General features: G+C 36.7%; 1 protein-coding gene across 10 annotated transcripts in view; it reads left to right on the top strand.

Annotated features, from left to right (window-relative positions):
- Window positions 1–250: 250 nt before the first annotated feature.
- R3HDM2 (R3H domain containing 2) overlaps window positions 251–15,898 on the top strand; it is a 156,814-nt gene continuing 141,166 nt past the window's right edge. For 6 of the 10 annotated variants that reach the window (XM_052001422.1, XM_052001426.1, XM_052001429.1 and 3 more), the window contains exon 1: window positions 251–513. The gene's annotated coding sequence lies outside the window, so the exon portion shown is untranslated. Of the gene's footprint in view, window positions 514–828; window positions 852–15,898 lie in introns of those variants that run through there. The other 4 variants (XM_052001424.1, XM_052001425.1, XM_052001428.1 and 1 more) reach the window with 2 other exon arrangements.

The following is a 15,898-nucleotide window of genomic DNA, read 5'->3' on the forward strand; positions in this document are numbered from 1 at the left end:
ACTCCAATGCGCTTATTAAGGTGTTGCTGAGGAGCTTAGCCTGACTCCCACCGTTCCCAAGGCAACCCCAGGGCGGGGAGGAGGATCGGCGCGGCGGAGGCTGGAGCAGGTGTGCGAGTGTAAGCATGGTGGTGGCGGAGGGGGGGAGGGGAGAGGAGAAGCGAAACGAGGGATACGCAAGCTGCGGTGACGCGCGGACCGCAGGCCGCGGTGACGAGTACGCAGAGCGCGGTGACGTAGAGCGCAGGCCGCAGCGGGGGGGAGGGGGCGGACTCTGGGCCTTTCTTCCCCTTCTGGTTTCTCCCCCCCCTTTTCTCCCCTTTCCGGGTTTGGTTTCTCCCCTTTTCTCCCCCTTCTTCCCTCCCCCCTTTTCCCCCAGTCCCTCCCCCCTCCCCCCTCCCCGGCCCGGCCTGGCCCGGCCCCCTCCCCCCGCCCCGGGCCCCGGGGGAAACCCCGCTAAGAAGAACCCGCCCCCGGGAGCGCGCCGCCCGGACGGGCCGGAGCCAGAGCCCGGTGAGGAGGCAGGCAGGGCCGGGGCCCGTGTGAGGGGAGGGGAGGGGAGCTGAACGGGGCGGAGGGTAGGGAGGAGACAGGAGGAGTGGGGAGGGGGGAGGCGCACCGCAGCCCCCCCCACCCCCACGGGAGAGTGAGTAAGCGTGAGTGAGGGGCAGCGCGCGCGGCCCCTGGGGCCACAACAGTGAAGGAGGGGACCCCCGGGAGAAGGCAGGGCACTGGCGGAGCCGGGCCGGGGGCTGGGGGAGGGGAAGGGAGGCTGGACTCCCGAGGGAGGCAGATGAGGATGAAGACTCCCTAAGGCAACAGACCCCTGCACTTGGGAGGGGGCACCAGAGGTGAGCTGCGAATCGGGGGCGTTCTTCGGGTTGGAGGAAGGCCTCGGGGATCAAGTCGGGGCAGGTCGAGGGGGGGGGGGGCGGCCGGCCACCTGTGGCTGGACAGGCGGGTCTGGAAAAGTGTTGTTCCCTAGAGTATACCCACGATAGGGTTTGGGGGGAGAGGGTCGTGGAGATGCTGCGTGGGGCTCTTTTTTCCTTGTTCTATACCTTCTTGGGGGAGAACCCAAGAAAAAATTGGGATCGAGAGAGGTTGAAGTGTTTTTAAACTCCATCAATGTCAGTTTGTAAACTGGTGTTTGCAGATAGGCAGTGTGGCATTTCCAGTACAGAAAAAGCTAAATCTACACTTGGCCAGCAAATTACAGGTTGGACTAGATGATCCAAAAAATCCTTTCATTTTGGTAAATTCACTTTTGGGCTCCTGAAAACATTTCGATTTTTTTTTTTCAGGATCAGAAATGAGTTATTTAAGTATTTACCATAGGTTATTTAGTCTACTTAATAGTCACATAATAATAGTTATAGAAAGAAATAGTTAATTTCTGAGGTATGATTTAAAAAAATCAAAACTGAAGATATTTTAAAATTTGTATCTAAATTGGATTAAAATTAGTGTTTTCTTGGTGTAGATCTGATTAAAGATCGGGGAAATCTCTCTGATTCTTGTTTGATGATGAGGCAACAAGACTATGGAGGAGAGAGAGGACACCCTGAGCTTTAATAAAATGTAGGGAAACTCACAGTCTGTATCCCTCTAATTGAGACTTGGTGGAGTCCTATTAAAAACTTGAGTGATCTGATCATTACTATAGCATATATATGTGGGATAGGCAACTGGGGCAATGGTGCCACAAGATACAATTGTTGATGACATTTTACTATTCAACATGTACTTTTCTTGTTTGCCTCCCTCTCTTACACGTTAAATCTTACACTTATGTGGTATGTACAGAGAAAAAAGTTGTAGTGGGAACTGGTTGTATCAATCCATCTTGCAGTTCTTCCCTTTTTGCTGTCCTCAGGGGATGGGAAGGACAGGGGATCTTTAATTACAAGATTGATATCTCAACTGCTTAAATTTGACAGTAAGCCATTTATATTTTGTTCAGCAGACATTTATTAAATGTTTACTATCTGTAGTAGTGATGAGTCCTCAAAATTTTATCCCTAAGGGTAAGTAGTTATGACAATTTAATCCAATCTACATATAGATTTGCTTCTGTTGTAAGGGAATATAACTAAATAATAAATAATAAGGGAATAAATTGATCCAAATGTATAAAAATGAGTTTGCTTTCTTCAACTCTTGTTAAGAGATTGGAATCTTGGGCTGCTGTTGTAAAGAATGGCCAATATTACTCTTGTCTATTAGTGCTTTCAGGTCCTTGGAAGAAGTAAAAGTAGGAAAATAGTAGAGGTCAAAGAAGTGAAAGTGGTATTGTTCTTTGAGGTAGAATGCCTTCTATTACTCAAGATTTAAAATTTTACTTCTAGTCTCAAGGTCTTCCCATATTACCTTGCTGGGTAATCTAATAAGAAAATTAATGAGGTTTTTCTACTACCTGGTGGAGAAATGGTATGAGATAATGATGGTAGTGGTGGTGATGATGGTGGGGGGTGAATACTGTTGAATAAGGTTGATTTTCTTCAATTTCTAAGATTTGGGTTTTCTGGAAGAAGGCAGGTATGTTTCTAGTGCACTATGTGTTGGTCCTTTTTAGGCTCATTTGGACACAATTGCTCAGAATCTCTTTAAGTTTCCTCCCTTATTTCCCTAAGCCTATTATCTATTGAGGACAACTTTCTCTAGAAGTACCAAGGTGAATGGATTTTGAACTGTTTTGGCTTTTCATTTTAACTATCTCATCCTTTAAAAATTTTTTTATAAACAACTTCCATTCCATTAATATCTAAAAGTGTAAGGAACAGAAGGCTTCTTAGTATTGTGGATTATCCTGAATTTTTTTTTTTTTTTTCCTTAGCTCTTGTTTAGGATCTCTTGTTACCTTTTTTTTTTTTTTTTTTTTTTTTGGACCTGGCTAAAGTGAATTTAATGGGATAGTTCTTGGGGATTGTCATTATCTTAACCATTCTTCCTGCATGCGAATTAAACAGCTTTCAGAACTTTATAGAGATCTTGGGAACAGAGCTGAGGTTGTTTCAGTAACTTTTGCTGGAACATGGAAGACTGCTAGGGATATGAGAATAAGATTTGTAAGATATAATAGTAATTGGTACTATACCCAGTTTTCTGGAGAAAGGATGTTTTAAGAGAGAAGAAGGAAAATTGTATACTAGAGTCCACACAGTCCAAAAAGTTTAAAGACAATAGATTTTTGAATTGTCTTAAATCTGTTCTAGTGTACTGGTGAGATAATGTTCCCATGGCAGTTGAAATAAGACTGTAAACTATAATTCTTATGTTTTTGTCAATTCAATTCAGCCATCATTATTAAGGACTTAATCATAATTCCAGCACCTACATTGTTGTTTTGAAGCTTATGCGAGCTTATACATCCATCCATACACACACACACACACACACACACACACACAGATGTAGATATATATATATATATATGTATATAGGGCCTTGAAAATAAATGGGAATTTCTTTTTCTTTCCATTGAAACTAAACTTAAACTAAACTAAAATAGATGTCTTAAAGTACCATTTTATATGCAGTTTAATTTATTTACTTCATAATCAAATTTACTTACAAGGACATTTCTGGCTTTTATTTTTAGTATGGATAATTTTTATTATCCTGCGTCATATACTCTTTGCTTCCAAACCAGAAGTGAAAGATTGTGTAAGTGTTCCAAGGTAAAGGCTGCAGATCTTACGGGAAAGATACTGGGGCCTAAAAAAAAGGCAGCATGGGAAGAGCTCTGTGCTTAGAGTCAGTTTGAATCTTGGTTTTCTCTTAGTAGAATGTACTTAGTAAAATATGACATTAGGCTCCTTGTGGGCCTCACTTTTCTCATTTATAGAGTGGATTGGAAGAATTTATGACTGACAGTATCTGTAATCTTAGGTAGTAATACTTCTTGAGTGTGCTGCATACTGATTGTTAGGAAATGGAAGAGTAGTGGAACCATTATGTGTCTATATGCAAAAACAGTTGGTGAGTCTAATTTTAGAAACTCTCCTCATGGCCAATGGTTTTGATGTGGTCCTTAAAGTACCTCTTCAGCACCCCCATTTAAAAAATTCTCACCTAAATTCCTTTAATGGCTAGCCTTTATTTTTGCAGTTGTTGCCAATTCAGTCTTATGGCATCTGTTCTGAAGTTTTTATTCTTCTCTTCAACAAAATTTGTCAGTTACTTTTTTCTTTTAAACAGTATTTATATATACATTTTTTTTCAGTGAGCAAAAATCTGTCTTTTTTGCTTCCTACTTTAACTCCCCACCCAAATTGAAAGCACTCTCATTCTGCACTCTTGAGTTCTTCATTTTTCTATCAAGGGATGGACAGCCTGTTTCATTATTAGTTTTCTGAAATCATGGATGTTTGTTATACCAAAGGGAATTCTTAATTCTTTCAAAATAGTTTTGTCAATGTTGTTGTCATTATATAATTAGTTCTCTTTTTGTTTACTCTGCATCAGTTCATATAAGTCTTCCCAGGTTTCTTTGAAACCATTCCCTTCATTATTTCTTACATCCACAAAAGTATTCCCTCATGTTTCTATCCCATAATTTGTTGATCAGTTCCCCATTTGATGGATACCTCTTCAGATTCCCATTCTATCTACTTACAAGAAATATATAGAACTAATCCCTCCCTTTATATACTTTTCCTTCAGTTCTAATTCCCCTATCTTCTTTGTCACTTTTTCTTATTTCCTCAACGCTGTGCCTTATGTGTATTCTTCCCTCCTTTTTTTCATATAGGAGAAAGGTTCAAGTGTCGTCTGCTGCCATCACTCTCTCCTGCTTTTGTATAGATGTGTAATTGTGCACACTGATCACTTGGATAATTTCCCCTAACATTCCTTGCTCTTTCTTTCTTTTTTTCCATTCTTCTCTTAAGACCATGGGATATAATAGGATCTCTCTCAGGCCTTGTCTAATTTGACTGCATCTGTGATCTTGATATTCAAAGTACTCTTTTATGTATGTCTGGGGATAGCCAGACCTCATACCTAGTAGTCTTAGATCTCTCTCCTTATGTTGATCTGGCTGGAAAAAAAAAAAAAAAAGATTTTTCTTGGATTTTTTTGCTAGAATTTGATATGGTGCATTTTCTTTCTTCCTCCCTCCCTCCCTTCCGTCTTCCCTCCCTCATTCCTTCTTTCTCTCCTTCCCTCCTCCCTCACCCTTCCCTTCCTTCCCTTCCTCCCTCCTTCCCTCCCTCTCTCCCTTCCTGGAAGGTAGGTAATGGTAATTTTTCAACATTGACAATTGTAAAACCTTCCGTTCCAACTTTTCCCTTCCTTCCCCCCACCCATTCCCCTAGATGGCAGATAGACCAATACATGTTAAATATGTTAAAATATATGTTAAATGCAATATATGTATACATATTTATACAGTTATCTTGCTGCACAAGAAAAATTGGACTTAGAAATAAGGTAAAAATAACCTGAGAAGAAAAACAAAAATGCAAGCAGACAAAAACAGAAGAAGTGGAAACGCTATGTTGTGGTCCACACTTATTTCCCATAGTTCTTTCGCTGGGTGTAGCTGGTTCTCTTCATTATTGAACAATTGGAACTGATTTGGTTCATCTCATTGTTGAAGAGAGCCACTTCCATCAGAATTGATCATCATATGGTATTGTTGAAGTGTATAATGATCTGCTCATTTCACTCAGCATTAGTTCATGTGAGTCTCTGCAGACCTTTCTGAAATCATCTTGCTGGTCATTTCTTACAGAACAATAATATTCTGTAACATTCATATACCATAGTTTATTCAATCATTCTCCAATTGATGGGCATCCATTCAATTTCCAGTTTCTAGCCACTACAAAAAGGACTGCCACAATCATTTTTGCACATATGAGTCCAAAAGGGAAATTTTTAGATTTTATCTAGATCCAGATGTATTTTCTGTATCTCTGTATTTTATCTTTAAAGTCTCTTGTGTTGTCAGGGTCACTTGAGATTTTCCAGATAATTATACCAGCTCTGTGTTTCTTCTGATCTCTTTCCTGTATCTTGCCCTATGCCTTTGTAGGAATTTAGGAAACAGGGAACCCCTAGACTCATAATGAGAAAGACTACAGTTGATCATTGATGCCTCAAAGTAGTGATTTGCAACAGACATATCAGTTTTACCTGGATTTAAATCACACAGGTAGGTATCCAAAATTGGGATCGTGGTGTACTGGAACAAATGTAAGATCCCTAGAATCAGAGAATGCAATTTAAATCCTGCTTTTCTCCTTTACTACTGTTATCACATTGGGCAAATCACTTAGAGTTGCTGGGGCCATTTCCCCAGCTGTAAAATGAGGGGACTGGATTAGATTAATTTTTAATTTTAAATTTAATAATTGTGAACTTAATAAAATGAGCACATCCATATGCATTGTAACATAGAAGAACATAGAATTTCTCTGGGGAGTGGGAAAAGTTAAAAAAAAAAACCATAATGTACATGAAACAGCATTTTTTTTTTTAACGTAGAGCTTGCTTCTCAAGTACATAATACATGTATATGTAACTTTCAAAGCTGTCCTGTTTGTCTGTGATCCTCTTGACTTTTCTTTTGTTCTCCCCTCATTTTTCTTTTTTTGAATCATTATCTCTGTTCTGTTTCTTCCTTAAATTTTTTCCCTTTCCCTTTCCTCTTCCACTAAAGTGAACAAATTTGTAACTTGATGGTATGTAACATGAATGAAATTTCCAATTCAGGACTTTATTGTCTACTTAGTATTGTGATAAATAAACCCTGAGGATATAAAGATATAAAGAAAGGCAAAAGATAGTCCCCGCTTTCTAGTCACTCACAGTCTAATGGGTAGGGGAAATATCAAGCCTACTACTAATGTACAAGAAGATAACACACCACATTTACATATAATAAGTTGAGGTGAATCTCAGAGATAAGGCTGTAACATTGTGAAAGGCTTCTTGTAAAAGGTGGGATTAAAAGAAAGGTAGAAGGAAGAAGCCTGGCAGAGAGAAGATGGGAAAGAGTACAGGTACAGGGAGCAACCTAGTGTTAGGAGTTAGTGTGTCTTGTTTAAGAGACAGAGGAGAGCAATGTTGTTAGGTTGGAAAGGTCATATGCAAAAACATATATTTTATCCTACATATTAAATGCATTCACTTCTCTCTCAGGAGGTGGGTAGTATGCATTATTATAAGTAGCTTGGAATCTTAGATGATTATTACATTGATCAGAGTTTTAAAATTTTTCAAAATTATATATTTTTTAAAACATTGTTGTTATTGTATTAATTCCTTTGGTTCTGTTCACTTCAGCTAGGTCTTTTTGGTCTTTACAAGTTTTTCTGAAAACATCTTTTCTATCATTTGGCTAATTGGCTCAGTGATACTCTATTATGTTTTGTTTAGCTATTCCCTAGTTTATGGACATTTTACTTTCCGCTTCTTTGCCATTACAAAAAGATCAGAAATATTTTTATACATGTGGATTCTTTTCCTCTTTGATCTCTTTAGGGCTTGTGCTTAGTAGAGATAGTGCTAGGTCAAAGAGTATGCACATTTAGTCAGTCAGTAGACATGTATCAAATGCCTTCTGTGTGCCTTGATAATACAAAAAGATAAAATTCCTGTTCTAGAGGAACTCACAATCTAATGGGGGAAACAACAAATAGCCTGTACAAATAAGCTACATACAGGCTAAATAGAAAATAATTGGGAGGGAAGATACTAAAATTAAGAGGGGTTGGGAAAGACTTGTTGAAGAAGAGATTTTCAGTTGACACTTGAAACCATGGAAACCAGGAGGCACAAATAATTTAGACTATTCCAGGTATGTTCTTTTTGTTGTTCAGCTATTTCAATTGTATCCAGCTCTTTATGATCCAATCTGGAGTTTTCCTGGCAAAGATACTGTAGTGATTTGCTATTTCTTTTTCCAGTTCATTTTATGAAAGAGGGAACCGAGGCAAACAGGGATAAGTGACTTGTCCAGGACCACACAGCTGTTACGTTTCTGAAGCCAGATGTGGATTCAGGAAGATTTCTTCCTGATTCCAAGCCTGATACTCTATCCACTATGCCACCTAGCCGCCCCTTTTCAGACATGGGGGACAGCCAGAAAAAATGCTGGGAGCTGAGAGATGGAGGGTCTTGTTTATAGAATAAGAAGGAGAACAGTATCCCTGGGTCAAAGTGTACATGGTGGGAAGTAAGAAAATTGGAAAGTTGTGAGGGTCAAGAGGTACCTAGGTTATGAAGGGTTTTGAGTACCAAATAAGCTTTTGTATTTGATCCTGAGAATTTGGTAAGTAGTAATGCTATCCAAAGAATTAGAGGAGAATTGGAGAATGGCTGAATGAATTATGGTACATGATTGTGATGGAGTACTATTATGCTGTAAGAAATGATGAAGGTAATGTTTTCAGAAAAATTTGGGAATTCTATTATTAATTGATGCAGAGTGATATCCTGGTTAATAGAATTAGAACAACAATGTACATTGTCATAGCAGTATTGTGATGATAATCAGCTGTGAAAAACTTAGTGATTCTCACCAGTACAGTGATTCATGACAATTCCAAAGAACTGATGAAAAATTCTACCCATTTTGAGATACAGAATTGATGGACTCTTGAGTGCAGATCGGAGCTTATTTTTTTCTTTATTTTTCTTGCTTTCCCCCCCTCAATATAACTAACATGGAAATGGTTTTTATGACTTCATATATACAAAGGTTATTATATTTCTTTTCTCCATAATCAGTGAGGAAGAGAATTTGAAAATTAAAGTAAAAAAATTTAAAAAGTAATAAGATTGAATCTTTATATGAGGCAGTGAACCATTGGAATGGTTATGTGATTTTTTTTTTTTAAGTGCCTATATTCAGCAGCATTGTGTGTAAAAGTGAGGGTTGCAAATGATGGGAGTCATCTAAGGCTGGTACTTGGCCTGGCACACTCAGGAATATTTATTACAAAATATGATTTATAAGTGAGTTAGGGATCGAGCAAAGAATAGTGTAAAATTGAACTGATTCACTAAGGGTTCAGAATAGGGAAAAGAGTTGAGAGTAGCTAGTGCAAGCCAGAAGGCCTGGGTGAAGGAAAGCAGAGAGAGATGAAACAGCAACATAATCTGGTCAAATACTGGGATTTTGGAATTCTTGAATGAGAAAATAGTGCATTTGTGAGTAATCAATAAGATCATCAAGGCTATGACCATTTGTATGGCTGAGATGGGATGGAGAAGTCATTTGGGGGAACTTCAGTAATTTGGGGGACATTCTTTTATATTACTTTTCAGAAGGGCTAGACTGATTCATGCTTTCATTGGACAATGGATTAATGTTTCTGCTTTCTCACAACTCCTCCAACATTTGTCATTTTTCTTTGTTGTTACCTTTGCCAATATGATGTTGTGAAATAGAATCTTAGAGTTTTTAGTTTGTGTTTCTTTATTAGTGATTTGAAGCACTTTTTTTCATTTTGCCATCATTGAGGGCTTATATTTCTTTTTTCCTTTGAAAACTTAAGATTTTATGTCTTGTAATTGTTTATTAGTTGGGGAAATATTAGGTAGATTTTTTTCTAAGATCCATTTCTAGCTCCAAATCTGTGATCCTAGAATTCAAAATTTTAGATTTAGGAGTCTCAGAAACTATTTTCACTAGTCTCCAAAATTTTACAGTTGAAATACAGAAAGGTTGTGACTTTCATGAGATTACAATCTGTTAGTAAAAAAAAATATACATTTTTTGATGCCTAATCTAAGATTTTTTTTTTACTATGCCACACTTCTGTTCATTTTTATAATCTTTCTCAATTTATGGTATTTGATAATCTAGATTTTTAGATTTCACAAATTTTTGCTTATTCATGGATGTGACCCTTCTGAATTGTAGAATTTTTATATTGAAATTGTTTTTAATAGCACATTTTACTGAAAATGCAAAATGGAATTAGCTGTTTAATGCTTTAGGACTGTCTGAATCCAAAATTCTTAGTTTTTTTTTTTTAAATAATTGTAACTTTTTATTGACAAAACCCATGCCTGGGTAATTTTTTTACAACATTATCCTTTGCACTCACTTCTGTTCCGACTTTTCCTCTCCCTCCATCCCCTCCCCCAGATGGCAAGCAATCCTATACATATTAAATATGTCACAGTATATCCTAGATACAATATATGTATGCAGAACTGAACAGTTCTCTTGTTGTACAGGAAGAATTGGATTCAGAAGATTCTTACAGGTTTAAAAAAAAAAAACATTTTGATATCTTTTCATTTAGATTGACATATATCATCTACATTTTCTTCTGTATCTCTCTTCCCACCTTTATAATAATAATGAACAAAGTAAAAAAAAAAGTTCAGCAAAACTAACAAAACTATAAAGAAAATTTGCTGTCATAGCAATATTCCTCCATTGGCCCTCTGCAGATTTTAATATTAAGAATCTACAGTTTCTTTCATAGTTTCTGGTTTTATTTCATAGCTGGGTAAGGCCTAGAAATACTTAAGCTCAAAGTTTCAAAGCCCACAGTTTTTAAGTAGGAAAGGTCAAAGTTCCTTTAAATCTTATTTGTTGCTGCCCATTGCTTGCTGATGAATGTTGTGTTCTGAGTTGTGATTTGTGTTGCTGAGAAAAAGAAGAATCTTCTACCCTAACTAATCTATTTATTTAGTGCTATACCAGACTCCCAAGAAACTATTTTAATGACCTAGAAAAAAATAACAATAAAATTCATATGGAAGAACAAAAGGTCATAAATTTCAAGGGAACTAATGAAAAAAAATCAAATGAAGGTGGCCTACCTGTACCTGATCTAAAACTATATTATAAAGCAGCGGTCACCAAAACCATTTGGCATTGGCTAAGAAATAGACTAGTTGATCAGTGGAATAGGTTAGGTTCACAGCACAAAATAGTCAATAACTATAGCAATCTAGTGTTTGATAAACCCAAAGACACCAACTTTTGGGATAACAATTCACTATTTGAGAAAAACTGCTAGGAAAATTTGAAATTAGTATGGCAGAAACAAAGCATTGACCCACACTTAACACTGTACACCAAGATAAGGTCGGGGTTCATGATCTAGGCATAAAGAATGAGATTTTAAATAAATTAGAAGAAAATAGGATATTTTACCTCTCAGACCTGCGGAGGAGGAAGGAATTTGTGACTAAAGAAGAACTAGAGATCATTATTGATCACAAAATAGAAAATTTTGATTATATAAAATTAAAAAGCTTTTGTACAAACAAAACTAATGCAGACAAGATTAGAAGGGAAACAAACTGGGAAAACATTTTTACAGTCAAAGGTTCTGATAAAGGCCTCATTTCCAAAATATATAGAGAATTGACTCTATTTTATAAAAAATCAAGGCATTCTCCAATTGATAAATGGTCAAAGGGTATGAACAATTTTCAGACAAAGAAATTGAAATTATTTCTAGCCATATGAAAAGATGCTCCAAGTCATTATAAATCAGAGAAATGCAAATTAAGACAACTGAGATACCACTACCTGTCAAGATTGGCTAGAATGACAGGGAAAGATAATGCAGAATGTTGGAGGGGATGTGGGAAAACAGGGACACTGATACATTGTTGGTGGAATTGTGAATATATCCAGCCATTCTGGAGAGCAATTTGGAACTATGCTCAAAAAGTTATCAAACTGTGCATATGCTTTGATTCAGCAGTGTTACTACTGGGTTTATATCCCAAAGAGATTTTAAAGAAGGGAAAAGGACCTATATGTGCAAGAATGTTTGTGGCAGAAACTGGAAACTGACCCATCAATTGGAGAATGGCTGAATAAATTGTGGTATATGAATATTATGGAATATTATTGTTCTGTAAGAAATGACCAGCAGGATGATTTCAGAAAGGCCAGGAGATTACACGAACTAATGCTAAGTGAAGTGAGCAGAACCAGGAGATCATTATATATTTCAACAATACTACATGAGGATCAATTCTGATAGACTTGGCTCTCTTTGGCAATGATAGTATCCAAATCAGTTCCAGTTGATCAGTGATGAACAGAACCAGCTACACTCAGAGAAAGAATACTGGGAAATGAGTGTGGACTACAACATGCATTTATACTCTTTCTGTTGTTGTTTGCTTGCGTTTTTGGTTTTTTTCCCTGGTTATTTTTACCTTCTTTCTAAATCTGATTTGCTTGTGCAACAAGATAACTGTATAAATATGTATACATCTATTGTATTTAACATATATTTTAACAAAAAAAAACAAACAAAAAAAACATATATTTTAACATGTATGGGACTGCCTGCCATCTAAGGGAAGAGATGGAGAGAAGGAGGGGAAAAGTTGGAACAGACATCTTTGCAAGGATCAATGTTGAAAAATTACCCATGTGACATTAATACATTGTTGGTGGAATTGTGAATACATCCAACCATTCTGGAGAGCAATTTAGAACTATGCTCAAAAAGTTATTAAACTGTGCATACCCTTTGTTCCAGCAGTGTTATTACTGGTCTTATATCCCAAAGCGATCTTAAAGAAAGGAAAAGGACCTGTATGTGCAAGAATGTTTGTGGCAGCCCTCTTTGTAGTGGCCAGAAACTGAAAACTGAGTAGATGCCCATCAATTGGAGAATAGCTGAATTAATTGTGGTATATGAATATTATGGAATATTATTATTTGGTCAGAAATGACCAACAAGATAATTTCAGAAAGGCCTGGAGAGACTCACACGAACTGATGCTACACCCAGTGAAAGAACTCTGAGAGATAACTATAAACCATTACATTGAATTCCCAATCCCTATATTTTTCCTTGCCTGCATTTTTGATTTCCTTCACAGACTAATTGTACAATATTTCAGAGTCCGATTCTTTTTGAACAGCAAAATAACTGGTCATGTATACTTATTTTGTATTTAATTTATACTTTAATATATTTAACATGTATTGGTCATCCTGCCATCTGGGGAGAGGGTGGGGGGAAAGAGGGGAAAAATTGGAACAAAAGGTTTCACACTTGTCAATGCTGTAAAATTATTCATGCATATAACTTGTAAATAAAAGCTATTAAAAAAAAGAAAAATTATCCATGCATATGTTTTTTTTAATATAAAAAGTTGAAATAATAATAAAAAGAAGAAGAAGAATCTTCTTAGCAAGATTCCACATGGTTAAGAGAGCATTTCAGTGCTTCCTGGTTTGAATGCTTGGAAGTGGGCTTTTACCATACAGTTTTCTAATAATGTGCAGAATGGAGAGAGATTGAAAAGAAAGAAAACTATATGAACTCCTTTACTACATAGTCCATCATCATAATTTCTTTGTAATATTTTAAAATAAAAACTCTAAGGTGCTATCATTAATTAGATGATTAGTTTTTCCAGGTCCAAAAGTCAAGTTTTTCCACCTTTCTATGGAAGAAGATATAATTTAGTTGTATTTGGGGTTTTTTGGCCCACAGATAACAATTCATTTATGGATGATTTTTACCTGGTATAGGCATGTTAGAAAAGTTGAGCAGTATGGTGGCAGCATTCCACATGTCAAGGAAAATCAGCTCTTGTTTAATTTTTGACAATTGTGCCATAGTTAGTTGCTCTTTCTCTAGAATATACTTTTATTTTTTCTCTTGGGTATCTGTCTTTTTTCAGCATTCGTTTATTCTGGATTCTTTATCTCTCCATTCCCATCACATTTCCCATTTTTTACTTCATTTTGGGTTAAAATTTCATTCTGAAATAAAATTTGCTAGGATTATGATCTCTTCTGTGCTAAATGACAGTACTCTGGGAGTCACTGTTTCTTTTAGATTCTTTTATTGTAAAGAGAAAAGAATGAAGGGAAGAAAACTTAAAGACTTTCTTGAAGTCAATGCTCTACATGATGGTTCTAGTTGTGTTTTGGTTTTTGATTAGCCCAGTAGTGAACATAAGTCACTTTGGATTAGAGAGGTGGTACAGTGAATATAGCAGTAGACTTGTAGTCAGGAGTTCAAATATGGCTTCTCACATCAGGTGTATGACTCTGGACAAGTAACTTACCCTCTTTCTGCCTCAGTTTTCTTATCTGTAAAATGGAGATAATATCACCTATATCTTAAGGTGATTGTGAAGATCCAATGAGATAATAGCTCTAAATGCTTTGCAAATTTATATAAATGTTATGATTATTCCTCGGAAGGGTTTAGTTTTCCTTAGGCCAGTAACAATCAGTTTCTAGATTACAATAAGTCACTTTTGGGTTTATTTCTTCCATATACATATATACACACATTTTGTTATTTTGTACCTTTAAAAACTATATAGCTTAAGATTGTGCTTCTCCCTGTATGGACAAGCCAGTTAACACTAAAAGATGCTATACTGTCTGGATGGCACAAATACTTTATTCTTTTTTTCTTTTCAATTCCTTTGATTTCCCTTGAGGGTGTTCTGGTCCTGACATCTCATGTTCCTGCCGTAGGCTCTTGTCAAGATATTAGCCTGGAAGAATGGTGACTGTATTTTGTGGGGAACTGGCTGAGAGTCTGCTAATTGTTTAATTGCCCCAAGTCATAGTGATGTTAAATTAGTGCTTGGTCACTTTTCTTTTCCTTTGCTCCTCATTTGACGGTTGAGGCCAGACTTTGCTTTTTGGAGCCTTAATCCTTGTGGTTTTCAGGCATGTTGAGGAGTAAATTTAAAGCTCAGAATTCTCAGTGTAGTAATCTCAGTGTACTAATATTGTTTCTAATGCTAAATTCAACATGGCCTAAATTCATAGGATAATCTAACATCTCTGTATTAGTTTTCCCATCTATTAAATGGAGGTAATACCAGTTTCTCCATCTTCTTTGCTTGTCATCTGTGTTGTGAGGACCTGATTAGTGTACAGCAGAACTTCTCAAAGAGATATATATAGTGTGGCAGAAAGGCTAAATACAGGAGTATTTCAAAATTATTTTTGAAACATCTATTGATTTAAAATGTAAATTATATTTGAAGTTGCACTTAATGGAGTCTTAGATTGGATCCAGTATTTTGTTGTGGCTATATTGTAGCAGTAGTAATTCAAGAAAGGTACAGTTCTCTTTCTCCTAGATATTGCAGATATTGAGTACAATATTGAGTACAATTTCCATATCACTGGATTGCATTTATATAAATTTTCATTTATTTATTTATTTAGTAGCTTTATATTGACAGAACCCATGCCAGGGTAATTTTTTACAACATTATCCCTTACACTGAGTTCTATTCCGATTTTTCCCCTCCTTCCACCCTCTCCCTCAGATGGCAAGCAGTCCTATACATGTTAAATATGTCAGCATATGCTAGACACAATATATGTGTGCAGAACTGAACAGTTCTTTTGTTGCACAGGGAGAATTGGATTCAGAAAGTAGAAATAACCCGGGAAGAAAAACAAAAATGCAAACAGTTTATATTCATTTCCTAGTGTTCCTTCTTTGGGTGTAGCTGCTTCTGTCCATCATTGATCAGTTGAAACTGAGTTAGATCTTCTCTTTGTCAAAGAAATCCACTTCCGTCAGAATACATCCTCATAAAGTATCATTGCTGAAGTGTATAATGATCTCCTGGTTCTGCTCATTTCACTTAGTATCAGTTCATGTAAGTCTCTCCAAGCCTCTCTGTATTCATCCTGTTGGTCATTTCTTACAGAACAATAATATTCCATAATATTCATATACTATAATTTACCCAACCATTCTCCAGTTGATGGGCATCCATTCAATTTCCAGTTTCTAGCCACTACAAACAGGGCTGCCACAAACATTTTGGCACATACAGGTCCCTTTCCCTTCTTTAATATTTCTTTGGGATATAAGCCCAGAAGTAACACTGCTGGATCAAAGGATATGCACAGTTTGATAACTTTTTGGGCATAATTCCAGATTGCTCTCCAGAATGGTTG

The sequence above is a fragment of the Antechinus flavipes genome, chromosome 5 (genome assembly GCF_016432865.1).
Source record: "Antechinus flavipes isolate AdamAnt ecotype Samford, QLD, Australia chromosome 5, AdamAnt_v2, whole genome shotgun sequence".
NCBI lineage: Eukaryota > Metazoa > Chordata > Mammalia > Dasyuromorphia > Dasyuridae > Antechinus > Antechinus flavipes.